This window comes from Desmodus rotundus, chromosome 3 (assembly GCF_022682495.2).
Source record: "Desmodus rotundus isolate HL8 chromosome 3, HLdesRot8A.1, whole genome shotgun sequence".
NCBI classification, from domain to species: Eukaryota; Metazoa; Chordata; class Mammalia; order Chiroptera; family Phyllostomidae; genus Desmodus; species Desmodus rotundus.
Window position 1 is genome coordinate 179,486,651 of NC_071389.1, and position 12,712 is coordinate 179,499,362.

The 12,712-nt window shown below is 40.9% G+C and overlaps 1 protein-coding gene across 2 annotated transcripts in view; it reads right to left on the reverse strand.

Annotated features, from left to right (window-relative positions):
• Window positions 1–12,712, reverse strand: part of RIMKLB (ribosomal modification protein rimK like family member B) — a 112,969-nt gene that overhangs the window by 51,714 nt on the left and 48,543 nt on the right. The window lies entirely within an intron of this gene.

Sequence of the window (12,712 nt, forward strand, 5' to 3'; positions counted from 1 at the left end):
TGTGTGTGGAGTGCTCCTAACCACTTCCAGTTTGCTCAATTCGAATCTATTTTTGTTCAAATAAACTCTTAAAAATGTTAACATGCCTCAGTTTATCTTTTAACAGTTCTGGTATCAGAAGAAGCAAGGAAAGGAGACCCCCAATGGCCCCCAGGAGCAATGAGCAACCAGGTGTAGCCACCCACTGAGTCTGTTGAGCTCTCTGCTTTCTTGCTGTTTGACAGTCATGGGTAAGTCCCTCTCAGATCCTGGCTCCCTAGCTTTTGTGTTAAGAGCTGTCTGACTTTGAGTATTTTTTAATACTGGGTCCAGAAACCAGCCAGAGTTGGACAGCATCCAAGTTAGAAACCCAGCGAGGCTGGGGGTCAGACTGAGTCTGACTTAAACTGGATTGGGTCCAGCGTGAGGCCTCAGCTGAATAACATTTTGTTTTAAGGCTGAACAAGTAGGTTAACTTTACAAAAGATAACCTTGAATTACAGTTGCCACAAAAGGAAACTTTTAACCTGGATCCATTTTTGAAGTGCCCTAAAGAAAATGGGGTCTCGATTAAACACTCACCATGAAAAGTAAAGGGGACATTATTTTTTTTCTTCTGCAGTTCTGTGACCAGAATGAGATCCACTGGGTCACCCCATTTTCTCCAGATTCTACAGATAGGACCCTGAGAAAATTGGCAGGAGCCAGCAAAGGGTGAGAATTCTTACCAAAGTCACCTCTCTCAGATCTTTACCTGTGGTGCCTCATGGAGAAAGGTAAAATTGCATGTTGCCCCTCCTGGAGGTGTTCATAACAAGTTACAAGATGTGCCTCTGGGTTGTGCTGGCTAAAGAGAAACTTCTGTCCTCCACCCCACCCACCCCAAGTACCTAAAAAAATGTAAATGAGAAGCCTTATACGTAAGAAATTATCAGAGATAATCTTTTTGACGCCTATAGGGCAGGGAAAATGAACATCTGCTCTTTCTACAATGACCTTCCTCCTCTCTGAAGCCCCAAGGCATCTCACCTCAGCCTTTATTCATGTATACCTCATTTTAACTTTCTGTCCCCAAACTCTCATGTATGGGGGAGGAGGGAGTGACTCTCTCTGTGGGGTTTCCATTCATATGTATGTAATTAAATTTGGTTATATTCCTATCCAAGTACTAACCAGGCCCGACCCTGCTTAGCTTCTGAGATCAGACGAGATTGGGTGCGTTCAGGGTTGTATGGCCGTAGATGGTTATATTCCTGTTAATTTGTCTCGTGAAGATTTAATTATTAGATCAGCTAAAAGAACCTGGAATGATAGAGGAAATTTCTTCCTCCCAAATCTCTGTCTGATCATATTTTGGGGGTAACCAACCTGACAGTTGAGCTGCCTGTACACAGAAGAATTAATAACTTGCATCCCCCAAGCAGGCAGAAAGCCAAGCCAAGTTCTCAGGACACAACACAAGAAAAATGAGAAGGTAATAGCTGTCCCTGGGAGAGAAAGAATCAGTAATCAGTGGGTAGTCCAAAACCAAAGTTCTGGCTAGGATCTTTCCAGAACCAATAGCCAAGACTCAGACTATAAGAGAAAGTTTATTTAGAAAGTCACAGAGGTAGAAGAAATAAACTGCAGAAGAAGTGGGCTTAGGAAACAAGCTAAAAAGCAAAAGAAGGGTCCTTGGAGCTTAGGAGAAAGATGCAAGAAAAACATGCCTGGAGGAAGGGGGTACGGAAAGGATCAGGCATGCTAGGGAGAGAAAGCTGCGCTGGGTCCTCCGTCCTAAGGGGTTTCAAAGGCGGAGATTCTAGGAGAGGTCCAAGGGAGGATCTCAATAGAATATTCATCAAATTTCCAAGTGTATCCTTTCAGGGTCATGGTCTCCGTTGATTGGCTGCAGAGCAGAGGTCATTAGTCAGTGCAGCTGGTCCTGATGTCAGCCAGGTATTGCTTGTCTGGTTTTCCTTTTTTTTCTTGGCCTGGAGCTGATATACACTGAGACCTAGATGTTATCCCTAGGGATTAATGCTTAAGGGAGTGGTAGTGCAAGGGCCCAAACAGTCACATGAGGCCACTCTTTGGCCCCTATTTTCTCCTCCAAGGGGGTCTACCAGATGACTAGAGACATGCCAGGGGAAGAAAGGTCAGGAGAGTGTCCAAGCCACATGACCAGCATTTTGAAAGGTCGGGAGAGGATCCGAACTGCACAACCAGCAATATAAACGGTTAGGGGCTTTAAACTGCATGACCAGCCATATGCTAGGGGAGGAAAGGTCATCTGAGGGCGAGATCCCTGTTTCCCCAGATTTGCTTGTTGCTAGGCTCTCTGCCCTGGTGACCTTCTGTACCTGGCCCATAGGCCTTGCTCTGCTCCTGCCTGCCTAACTGCCTACCACAGTATCTTTTCTACGTCTGGGAGACTCCTCTTGCGTCCATGGGGTTGTTCAATATTGCCAATGAATATTTACTGTTTGTACTAGCTGAAAACTAACAAGACATTTGAAAAAACAGTTGTTAAGGTAGCACCATCAGAAGTTGTCCCCATTGGAAGCTGATATTCAGAGCCTAATAGAAACTCTTTTCAGGCTTTCTCCCCTACATGAGGTAAAATGAAACCATGTACCCAGAGGGAAAGAAAAACATTCTGAAGCCACTGTGGAAACATTTATAAAAACATTCCAAAGACACACAGCTCTAAATTTAGGACATAAAAATCTTGACTTCTATCTTAGTTGGAAATGTCCCTGATATAAGGAAGCAAATTGAAAATAATGTAGTTGGATGGGTGAGTCAGCCTCTCAACATCGTTTAGGCTGCAACCAGTTCTTGGAGGGATCAAAACCAATTGTACTTGCCTTATAAATCCAATTTTTATATGAACAGAAATGCAGTTCTAGAAATAACACAAAATCCACCTGGAATATCTCTAAGGATTTGTCTCTCATCTTGTACAAGAGAAATGTTAAACTAATTAGGTTTATTTGGCATGTAAATTAAGTGGGAAGTATTATCGAATATGTGACGGTGAATCTTCTTAGTTTATGTGTGTATGGGGCTACCTTACTGATATAGGTATTCCAGAAATCATTTGAAATGTATAGAAATTTGTCAATGCTCACTGTCCAATCATTACCTTAAATTGTTAGATGCCATAGAAATAGCTACATTTCTTTACCAAATGAGCTCTCAACAGATCTTTGACCTGGCCTTTTGTCGTCACGTTAGTCTTTTTGTCCCTTCCAGACAGTTATTTTTTTACTGATGCTTTTGCAAACAGACCTTCGTATTCAGAGATTCATGGAAAGGACTCTGATAAGTAATCTAGAACACAAATTTCTGATAACTTTAAGATCATACCACTAAACTGGGTAAGAATTTCTAGAAAAAATGGAAAATATGTGTTCAAGAAGAACCTGAATTAACATAGGATTGAATGAACTAATGGGGATGATTTATCATCCTTACAATTTTTTTCTTGGAAATATTGCTAGTTCCTTAATGTTTGTTTTCCAAATTTAAGGAAACTCTTTTTTTTTTTTTTCCTCTTAACCTCTCTATGACTTACATGAATTTTTCAATGTTTATTTTGGGAGCAGAATTGAAACATTTACTTTTTTTGCCACCTAACCCCTCCAGAATTCAGAAACTTAGTTAAGCACATGTGCTCCTCAACTTGTGATAGGGGTTACAGCCCCATAAACCTATCCTAAGTTAAAAACTCTGTAAGTCAAAAATGCATATTAGTACACTGAACAAATTGTATGGGTTTTCCCCCCACATTGACCAATTTTCAAGCACCAGCTCGGCGACACTGTCTGCCTGGGGTGAGTCAGTGTCAGATCCCACAAGTAAGGGCTCAATCCCACATAACTGCTCCCATCTCAGATGCCAACTGCAAGCTCTGCTTCCCTTACTTGTGACCAGCTGGCTATAAATCTGGTGTTCTTAAAACCCCCTCCTCGAGTTCAATGCTTTGCTAGAATAGCTCACAGAACTCAGGAGAGGGCTTTACACACATTTACTAGAAAGGCTGCAACTCAGGAGCAGCAAAATGGAACAGATGCATAGGGCAAGACGTGGAACAGTCGAATACATACTGTTTTATTCCAACAGTACATACTCCAGGAAAAGACCTAACTATAAGGCGGTCATTGTTAGGGCTTAGAGAGTAGGACAGAGCACAGAGTATTTTTTAAGACAGTGAAACTAATGTTACTATAATGGTGGATACATGTCATTATAAATTTGTCAAAATCCATAGAATGTACAACAGGATGTACAGAAAGATGCATTTATTGTAACTGATGAACATACAGTGACATGTCATTATCACCCAAAGCCCAGAGTTTACATGAGGGTTCGCTTTGCTGTTGAACATTGTATGGAGGAGAATATGGGTATGTGGGGCAGAGGGTATATGGGGATTCTCTGTACTTCCCATTCAATTTTGCTATGAACATAAAACGGCTCTAAAAAATAGTCTATTTAAGATAAAAGGGGGAAAAAAGCAGTGGGTTTAAGAAGGAACATGCTTCTCCAGCCATCCTAGAATTATTTGGCAAGGAATTTGCTGGGTTGGTGGTGCCTGTGCTTTTCAAACATGTCAATCATTTAGGAGATCCTAAGTTTCATCTTACGCGTGCCCAATAGCTAACCTTTCTATTGTCTTAAGCAGCCATTGCTACTGATGAAAATGGGTTAAATCACTTGTTTCTTTATATGTCAGGGAATAAAGAAAATTCAGAATCACTTTTTTTTCCCATTAAATTCTTGATTCCTTGAATGTAGAAACTGTTGTATCTTTGTAAAATTACCGATACTTAGTGAAGTGGCTGGCATTGAGAAGACAACCAGAATGGGAATGAAATACAGTCCTGAGTCATTAGGGATCTTCCCTCCTCTTAGACACGGGTTGGGAGTCGTGCTACATGAACTATGTCAGCAGTTAGTTGGAAGAGTAAATGGGATGTACGAAAAACAAGTATAGCCCTGACCGGTGGCTCCTGTCTGCCACAGCAAAAGGTCCCCAGCTTGATTCCCGGTCTGGGCACAGGCCCGAGTTGTGCGTTTGGCCCCGGTTGGGGTAAGGTCAGGTGTGTGTGTGTGAGAGGTAACTGATCAGTGTTTCTCTCCCTGTCTTTCTCCCCCCTTTCTTCTCTCTCTAAAAATAAACCAAAAAAAAAAAAAAACCCAAACAAACAAAAAACAACTAAAACCTGTAACTGCAAAACTGGTCTAGAAGTTATTTGTTGCCCTCTTGTGCCCATTTTTAGGAAACACAGCCTCTCCCCTCCACACACCACACATCCTCCTGATGGGATGCAGTGTGTGAGCCCCTGTGCTTGCTTTGGGCATACAACAGTAAACAAAGCGTCTGTCCACACTGAGTCACTCATTGTAGCGGTGACCCTCCGGGAAGTTATCCAACGGGGATATTGCCCAAGCTGGGTTATAAGTTATGAGTAGAAATTAGACAACTGAACAATAGGATTATAGGGAAATAAGAATTATGGTGGAGGTGTTGCAAATAAAATGTAGCATGTCCAAAGGCTTAGAAGAAAGAAAGAGTTTGGAACTTTTGGAGAACTGCAAGTAATTCAGTATGGCTGGAAATCAAGGTGCAAATGTATTGGGGGGATGGTGTTGGAGCACTAGTGGTGAGTCAAAAATAGTATAAATAGCCATGTGTGCATGTTCCACCCATACACTAAAAATAAGGAGTCTTTAAGGTTTTTAAGTGACAGGCTGACTTAATCAGATTAATGCTAGACCTCTTGCCCTTGATGCTTTGTATTATCAGTAGGGTGGGGGACCCTGGAACTGGGACACTAGTTAGGACTCTTGTTACAGCAACAATTAGACTGAACTAAAGTGGTGATGGAAATAATGAAGAGAATGGATGGATTTGCAAGATATAAGGAGGTAAGATCAATAGGATTTTGATGACAAAGCGTATGTGTATGCATATTGGGACCTAAGGTGAGGGAAAAAGAGAAATTGAGGAAACTGAAGTGATTCACAGATTTCAGCTGGGTAACTGGGCAGTCCCAGTGAGGGTCGGCTATGCAGAGAAAGTGATGGCTCAGTTTTAGACACGCTAAGATATTGTAATTTAGCTTTCTCAACATTTATTCAAACTTCCTGCTTGTGCATCTTCCTGCATTACAGACAGTGGAAAACTAAAAACTACATACCCTGAACGCTACTATACCTAGAGTTTTAATGTGATTTACTTTCCAGCAGCCATGAGCATTAGCATAAGACTTAATTCAAAACCAAACGAAGTGAGAAAAGAGGCAGGAAGTGAGGATCCATCTTGCTGGTGTGGCAGAGCCAGGGTGGTTCTAGTGCCTGAATGGCAACATCTCCATTTGGAAGGGGGTAGGAGGAGCAAGAGTCTCTCATAGTCACTCCCAGAAGCTCAGCCTGGATCCTGTCCTTTAGCTTTTCCCCTGCCTGCATAAAGATTCTGCTCTCTTATAAGTAAGGGCTGACTGACTCAAGGGCCTGTGGGGCATGCCCATAGAGATGTGCTCTTGCACGTTCCAACAGAGAGCTCCCGAGATGGATGTAGATGAGACTGTGGCATAGACCTGGGAGCATAAACCAGTAGATGCCAATAGATGGTAAATAAAAACATGGGAGTGGGTGTGATTAATAAGAAAGAGAGTATAGTCAAAAGAGAGGTGGCTGGGACATGAACCTTGGAAACTACCTACATTTACGTGTAAACAGAAGAAAAGGAAATGTAAAAGAACACTGAGTAGAACTAAGAGGAAAACAAGGGATGTGATGTCATAGATCTCAAAGGAAAAGAACATTTCACAAAAGAGGGATTGATTAACAATGTTTCATATTGAAGAAAACAGGAAAATAAGGCTAAGATTTATCTATAATACTGAGCCTCAAAGAGATCCTTGTGTGACAACTTTGCTTAGAACTGTCAAGAGAACTGACTTAGGTTTGGGGGAAAGGGCAAGCTACAAGTGTCCCTTGTTTGGTGCTTATCTAGTCCATTGAAAGATTCAGTTTAACTTCAGAGGCACGGAGATGGATTGAAGGTGACTACACACATACACACCCAAGACGGCTACACATTTCTTCCCATTCCTCCCATCAAGAGGTAGCATCCATCTGTCCTGCCCTTAAATGGAAACTGACTCTGTTGACTTATTTTGACCAATAGAACATGGTGGAAGTAATGCTGGGAAACTTCTGAGGCTGAATCTTAAGAGATCTGCAGTTTCTTCCCTTGCTCCTTGGCATGCTCCCTCTCTCAGCCCACAGCCATGCTCTCCGAAGCCCAGGTGGGTCAGGTCTAGATACTACATGGAAGACAACTCTTTGCCAGCAATCCTATCAGAGATTCCCGATGGCAGGTAGCACCAACTAGCAATCTGAATGAGACCATTTTGGATCTTGCTGCCAAAACCATGAAAAGCAAAATTACTGCCTGATTGACATAGAAAATCATGGAAAATAATAAATTCTTCCTTTAAGTGACTAAGTTTTGGTGTGGTTTATTGACACTATTAAGGGAACTGGGGAGAAGGATCTTCAAGTGGAAAGATCTCAAAGGTTCATGATAACCAAACGGTATATAGCGTTTGGAAAAGTAGCTGCACTTCCGCCTGCCACCATTCTCAGGGCAGCTCTAGCAGCCTCCTTCACTCTCACCCCAGGAAATTTAAAAGATACAGGTGACCCCACCGAACAACAAGCAAATTCCAATTTCCCTGTGACGAAATTCAGTTCCAACTTTTATTAATTGTCCAATTCATCATTCTGTTTCTAGAAATGTATCAATGCCAAGTCACTAGAGAAAAAGTCTATTTCCAAAGAACTAATTTCTGTAACTTTCCTTAGAAAATGTGAGCAATATAAAGGCAAAATGTTGTGTGGTTTATTTCTGCTATAAACCAAATGCCTGTAATAGAAAGGCTAGAGTGAGCCCTGGCCAGGTAGTGGGGTTAGTTAGATATGCCAATACACCAAGATCGCGGGTTCAATCTCCCATCACAAACAACAAGCGTGTGGAACAACAGATTGATGTTACTGTCTCTCTCTCTAAAATCAATCAATAAAATGTTTTTAAACTAAGCTTCAAAATAAATTTATTTTATTTTATTTTTAAGTCACTTTTTCTTTTTCAATTACAATTGACATACAATATTATATTAGTTTCAGATGCACACCCCAGTGATTAGATATTATGTAACTTACTAAGTGATCATCCCAATAAATCTCACATCCATCTGACACCATTACTAATATTGACTATATTCCCTATGCCGTCCTTTATTAAATTTATTTTTATTCTTTCCTAATTTTTGTGGAAACAGTAAATATAAAGTTACCAACATCTTCAAAATAATGTACATTAGAAATCTATTAAATTTTTCCTTCAGGTTTTCTTTTCCAGGCAAAATAACTTAAATTCCTTTGATTCTTTCTTACAAACTAAATTTTCTAATTATTTAGTTCTGTAGTCTCTCATCAGATTTTCTACATTTCAAGTAAGTTGTAGTACTAAATTAGTAAAACATTTGATTCATAGTTAATTATGATTCACATGAGAATCACAGTGAATTAAGATTCATAGATAGACTTCTTTAATCTCTTTTTCCTTTCCTCTCTGCTTTCTTCTGAATGTACTAATTTCAAAAGGAGCATAATTATACTTTTTAGTACAGGGCCTAGCATATTGTAAGTGTTCCATAAATATTAATTATAATTGACTAATATATTATAGCTAACATACAATAACAGCTAATTTAAAATCTTTTATATTAATACTTGTATCATTATAACAACTATATAGTTACAAATACACATATTTATGTAATAGATAAGAAATATTTATGTGTAGAATTGCAGTTATAAGACATATTAGTTATCTATTTAGCAGCTTAAGACAGCAAATATTTATGTTCCCAAAGTTTCCGTTGATTAGGAATCCAAGGACAGTTTAGCTGTGTACCTCTGGCTCAGGGCATCTCACAAGGCTGTATAGTCAAGGTGTTGGCTGGGGCTGCAGTCTTCTTCTTTTTTTATTGAATTTACTGGGGTGACATTGGTTAATAAAATTATATAGGTTTCAGGTATACAATTCTATAATATATCATCTGTATATTGTACTTTTTAATTTTGTTTCTTTTTGCTTAATCCCTTCAGACCTTTTTCACCCAGCCCCCCAGTCTTCTTCTCAAGCTCCAACAGAGAATATCCACTTCCAAGTTCACTCACATGGCTTTTGGCAGGCCTTAGGTTGCTGGCTGTTGACTAGAGACATTCCTTCTTGCCACATGGGCATTTCTATAGAGTAGTTCGCACTGTGGCAGCTGGCTTTGTTCAGAGCAAACAAGCAAGCAAAAGATCAGGAGAGAAGCCCAGAACTAGAAACCAGAGTCCCGTTGTCTTAGCTGCATTCTATTTGCTAGTAGTCCCTAAATTCGCCCATGCTCAGGGGGTGAGGATTGCACAAGGGCGTAGAGAATAGGAGGTAAGGATCATTGGCGGCCACCTTGCAGGCCGCCCAGTACATATAATATATAAAAACTATAAATATATATTAATCATACAATTGTAATAAACTGAATAATTATATACATTTGTTAATACATATGGAACTATAGACTTTCCTGGGTTTTTTCCATATTTGCAAATTCCAGGCTTTCTCTGTTTTTGTTTGTTTGGGTTTTTTTGTGTTTGTAGAAAGGGAAGATGGAGATTTCCTGCCTGTTAATGAATTTCTAGTATTTGCCCTATTTTGGTTGTTTGTAGCCAGTTTTGTCATTTATTCCAAACTTTTGTTGCGGGTTCTGTTTCAGGAACCTGAGCAGAATCCTGAACTTGGATCAAGCATTTTATGTTTTCATGGTCAAGGGAATGTGGGTGTGACAATGCAAGACAACTAGCACCACCAGAAAATGTACACAAAGCAGAATGAGACAAGAGCTCCAACTACTGTAGACATTAAGTTACATACGTCTTACATGCACTGATTTTAATGACAGCCTTCATGCTAAATTTCCTTTGTTTCTGGGATAACTGTTGCTCACTTGCTCTCCCTATTTCCTTTTGTTCTGTTCCCCTCCTATCACTTCAATGCAGTGTCTAGTTGTTCCACTTGCTGTGCTCTCAAACTGCTTTCTTCTTTAGAACTTTATCCTCTGCTTCTTTGCATTTGACTCAGATATCAAATGTTTCTACCCAGAAATAGGAAATTACTATTTCAAGTCTTCATCTCAATTCAATTCAAATGGCAACATTTTGAGTTGTTAGGTACAGGTAAGTAAACTTTAGTCTCTGCTATCAAAGAACTCTCAGTCTAACCCAAAATATAAATATGCAAAAGAATGTAAAAAAGGCGATGACACAATTATTAAAAACAAAAAGGTTGCTCAACAGAGGGGATGGTTAATTCTTCAGAAGCAAAGGGGCCAAGAAGCAAAGGGAAGAGGCAGCATCTAAGCTGGGCTTTCATATACGAATAAGCATTTAGTTACTAGACTTGGGAAAAGGAGATCACAGAAAGAAAGAAACAGGAAGTGTGATGTACGGAGGCATGAAGAACAGTGTGTTACCACAGGTATGGAGTACTAAGAAGCAGGGAGTTCTCCCTGGCCCAAGTTTTCTGAGGACATACGTTGGCTGCCTCCTAACTCCTGTGCTGAGTCCATCTTTTAGGTTTGGCTGTCTCAACTTTATTGCTTCATTCCTCTACACACACTGCTTGCTCTCCCTTCCCTCCCCCCACCCCCACCTCATATAACCCTCCTCCCTCCTTTCCTTCCTTTTATGGAAATTTGTTTGTGTGTGTTTAGGCCCTGGGTTTAATTTAGTTGGATTGGACGTAGTAATAACATTTCTGTACATTTGCCCAGAGGCCTTCAGCTAATGGGTGTATTCTTCTCAGGCCAATAAACAGATGAATAAATCCAGTGTGCTGTCTTGTATCTATGTCTCCCTCCTCTTCCCTTGCCCTTTACCCATCTTCCATTGCTTGGAGACCTTTTTTGAAAACTAAAATTTTCTTAGGGAACTCAAACATTAGGTTTCCTTTATTAAAGGCAGTTCTGCACCTGCCCGTCATTTCCATGGAGGACTTTTCTGTTGCTGGAGAATATGCTCTTTACCCAGGAGAGGCCTGGTCTGACTCTAAGGGGAGTTCTGCTGCCCAGGGAGCTCTTCGCCTATGTCAGCGAGCACCTCCGAAAATTATAGGTTCACATGTGTGGTTGACAGTCGCTCATTTTTGACCAACGATGCTGACTCTGACTTCAAGTGACTCAATAATAAACTGATAATGTAATAGAACAGAATTTGACCAAATCACCTTGGGCAAAGTAAATCTGAGGTTCCCCAAACCTAGGGATCCGAGCCTGGGCTCTAAAACAAATGGGAGCTGCCATAACTGCCATGAAGGAAAAAAAACATAACCAAAGCACTTTGAAACAAACTGCATTCCTGCATGCCTCTGAAGCCCAGGGATAGATGGTGGTTTCTGCTCTTCCACCAGTTCTTGCCTTGCTTCCTCTCCTTTCCTTCGCTCCCTGCCTGCCTTCTCTCTCTGCCTGGCCGTAAACATTCTGTTCCATTTTCACTGCCCTAACTTCAGACTCCCTCCCAGGACCCCAGGAGAGCACCCCCTCCCACTGCCTGGGGAGGCTTTCCTGCACCACAGTCTCTAGCCAGGCCAGCACATTGAGGTCATTGCTGTCCCTGCCAAATGATTGGCCGTAGTTCAGTTTCTCCATCTGTCTGAGCTTCATGGAAAACATGATTGTTGCTCTAGGCTCTTTATTATATGTCCTGCTTAGGTCTGCTTTGCATCTGCTTTTTTGTTTTTTCCCCCACCCCCAACCCTGCCTTTTCTTTCCCTGACTCTCCCCAGACTACAGTCACATCTGTTTTCCAGCCTCTGTACTCTCACTGCAGAGCAGATGGAAGAAGTGCAAGTTCTGGGCCAAGCAGATCAGTAAAGAGCTGGGTTTGTACTCATTTGTTCTAGGGACTCTGCAGAATCCATGTATCTCAAAAATGGAACACTAACATCTCCCTCAAAGGAACCAGAGGTGCTACTCACTTACATCTCATTATGTCCATGTTTCTCTTTTCCTTCCACTAAACAGCTAAAAAAAAAACAGCTAAAGGTTAGCTTTTGTCTTTCCTCCCTACCTCCCTTCAGTCCCTCCTTCCTTCATCATTTACCTTCCTTTCTTCTGGTCTGTAATCAACTAAAACTGTCTGCTCTCTGTGTCCATCTGTACTCTTCTCTAAGTCAGCTCATCAGGGAGATACACAACATAGGCCACAGGACTGAACGGACACCTTGACACTTACACACTTCAAGTGCACATAAGGTTAACCACTCCTCATATATGAGTTTCTATAATTCAAGTTGCTTCTCTTCAAAGCGGATTTTATTTTATTTTTTAAAAGATTTGATTTATATTTAGAGAGAGGGGAAGGAAAAAAGAAAGAGCGAGAGAAACATCAATATGAGAGAGAAACATTGATCAGTTGCCTCATGTAGGTGCCCTGACTAGGGGACCAAATCCACACCCCAGGCATGTGCCCTGACTAGGAATCACACCAGGAGACTTTTCACTGTACAGAATGATGCTCAACCAACTGAGCCACAATGCTAGGGGCACAGTGGAGATACTTTAATGATCCAACCATGGAGTTTCTATGAATAAGAACAAATACAAAGTCTTTAAAACTCCTGGATCTG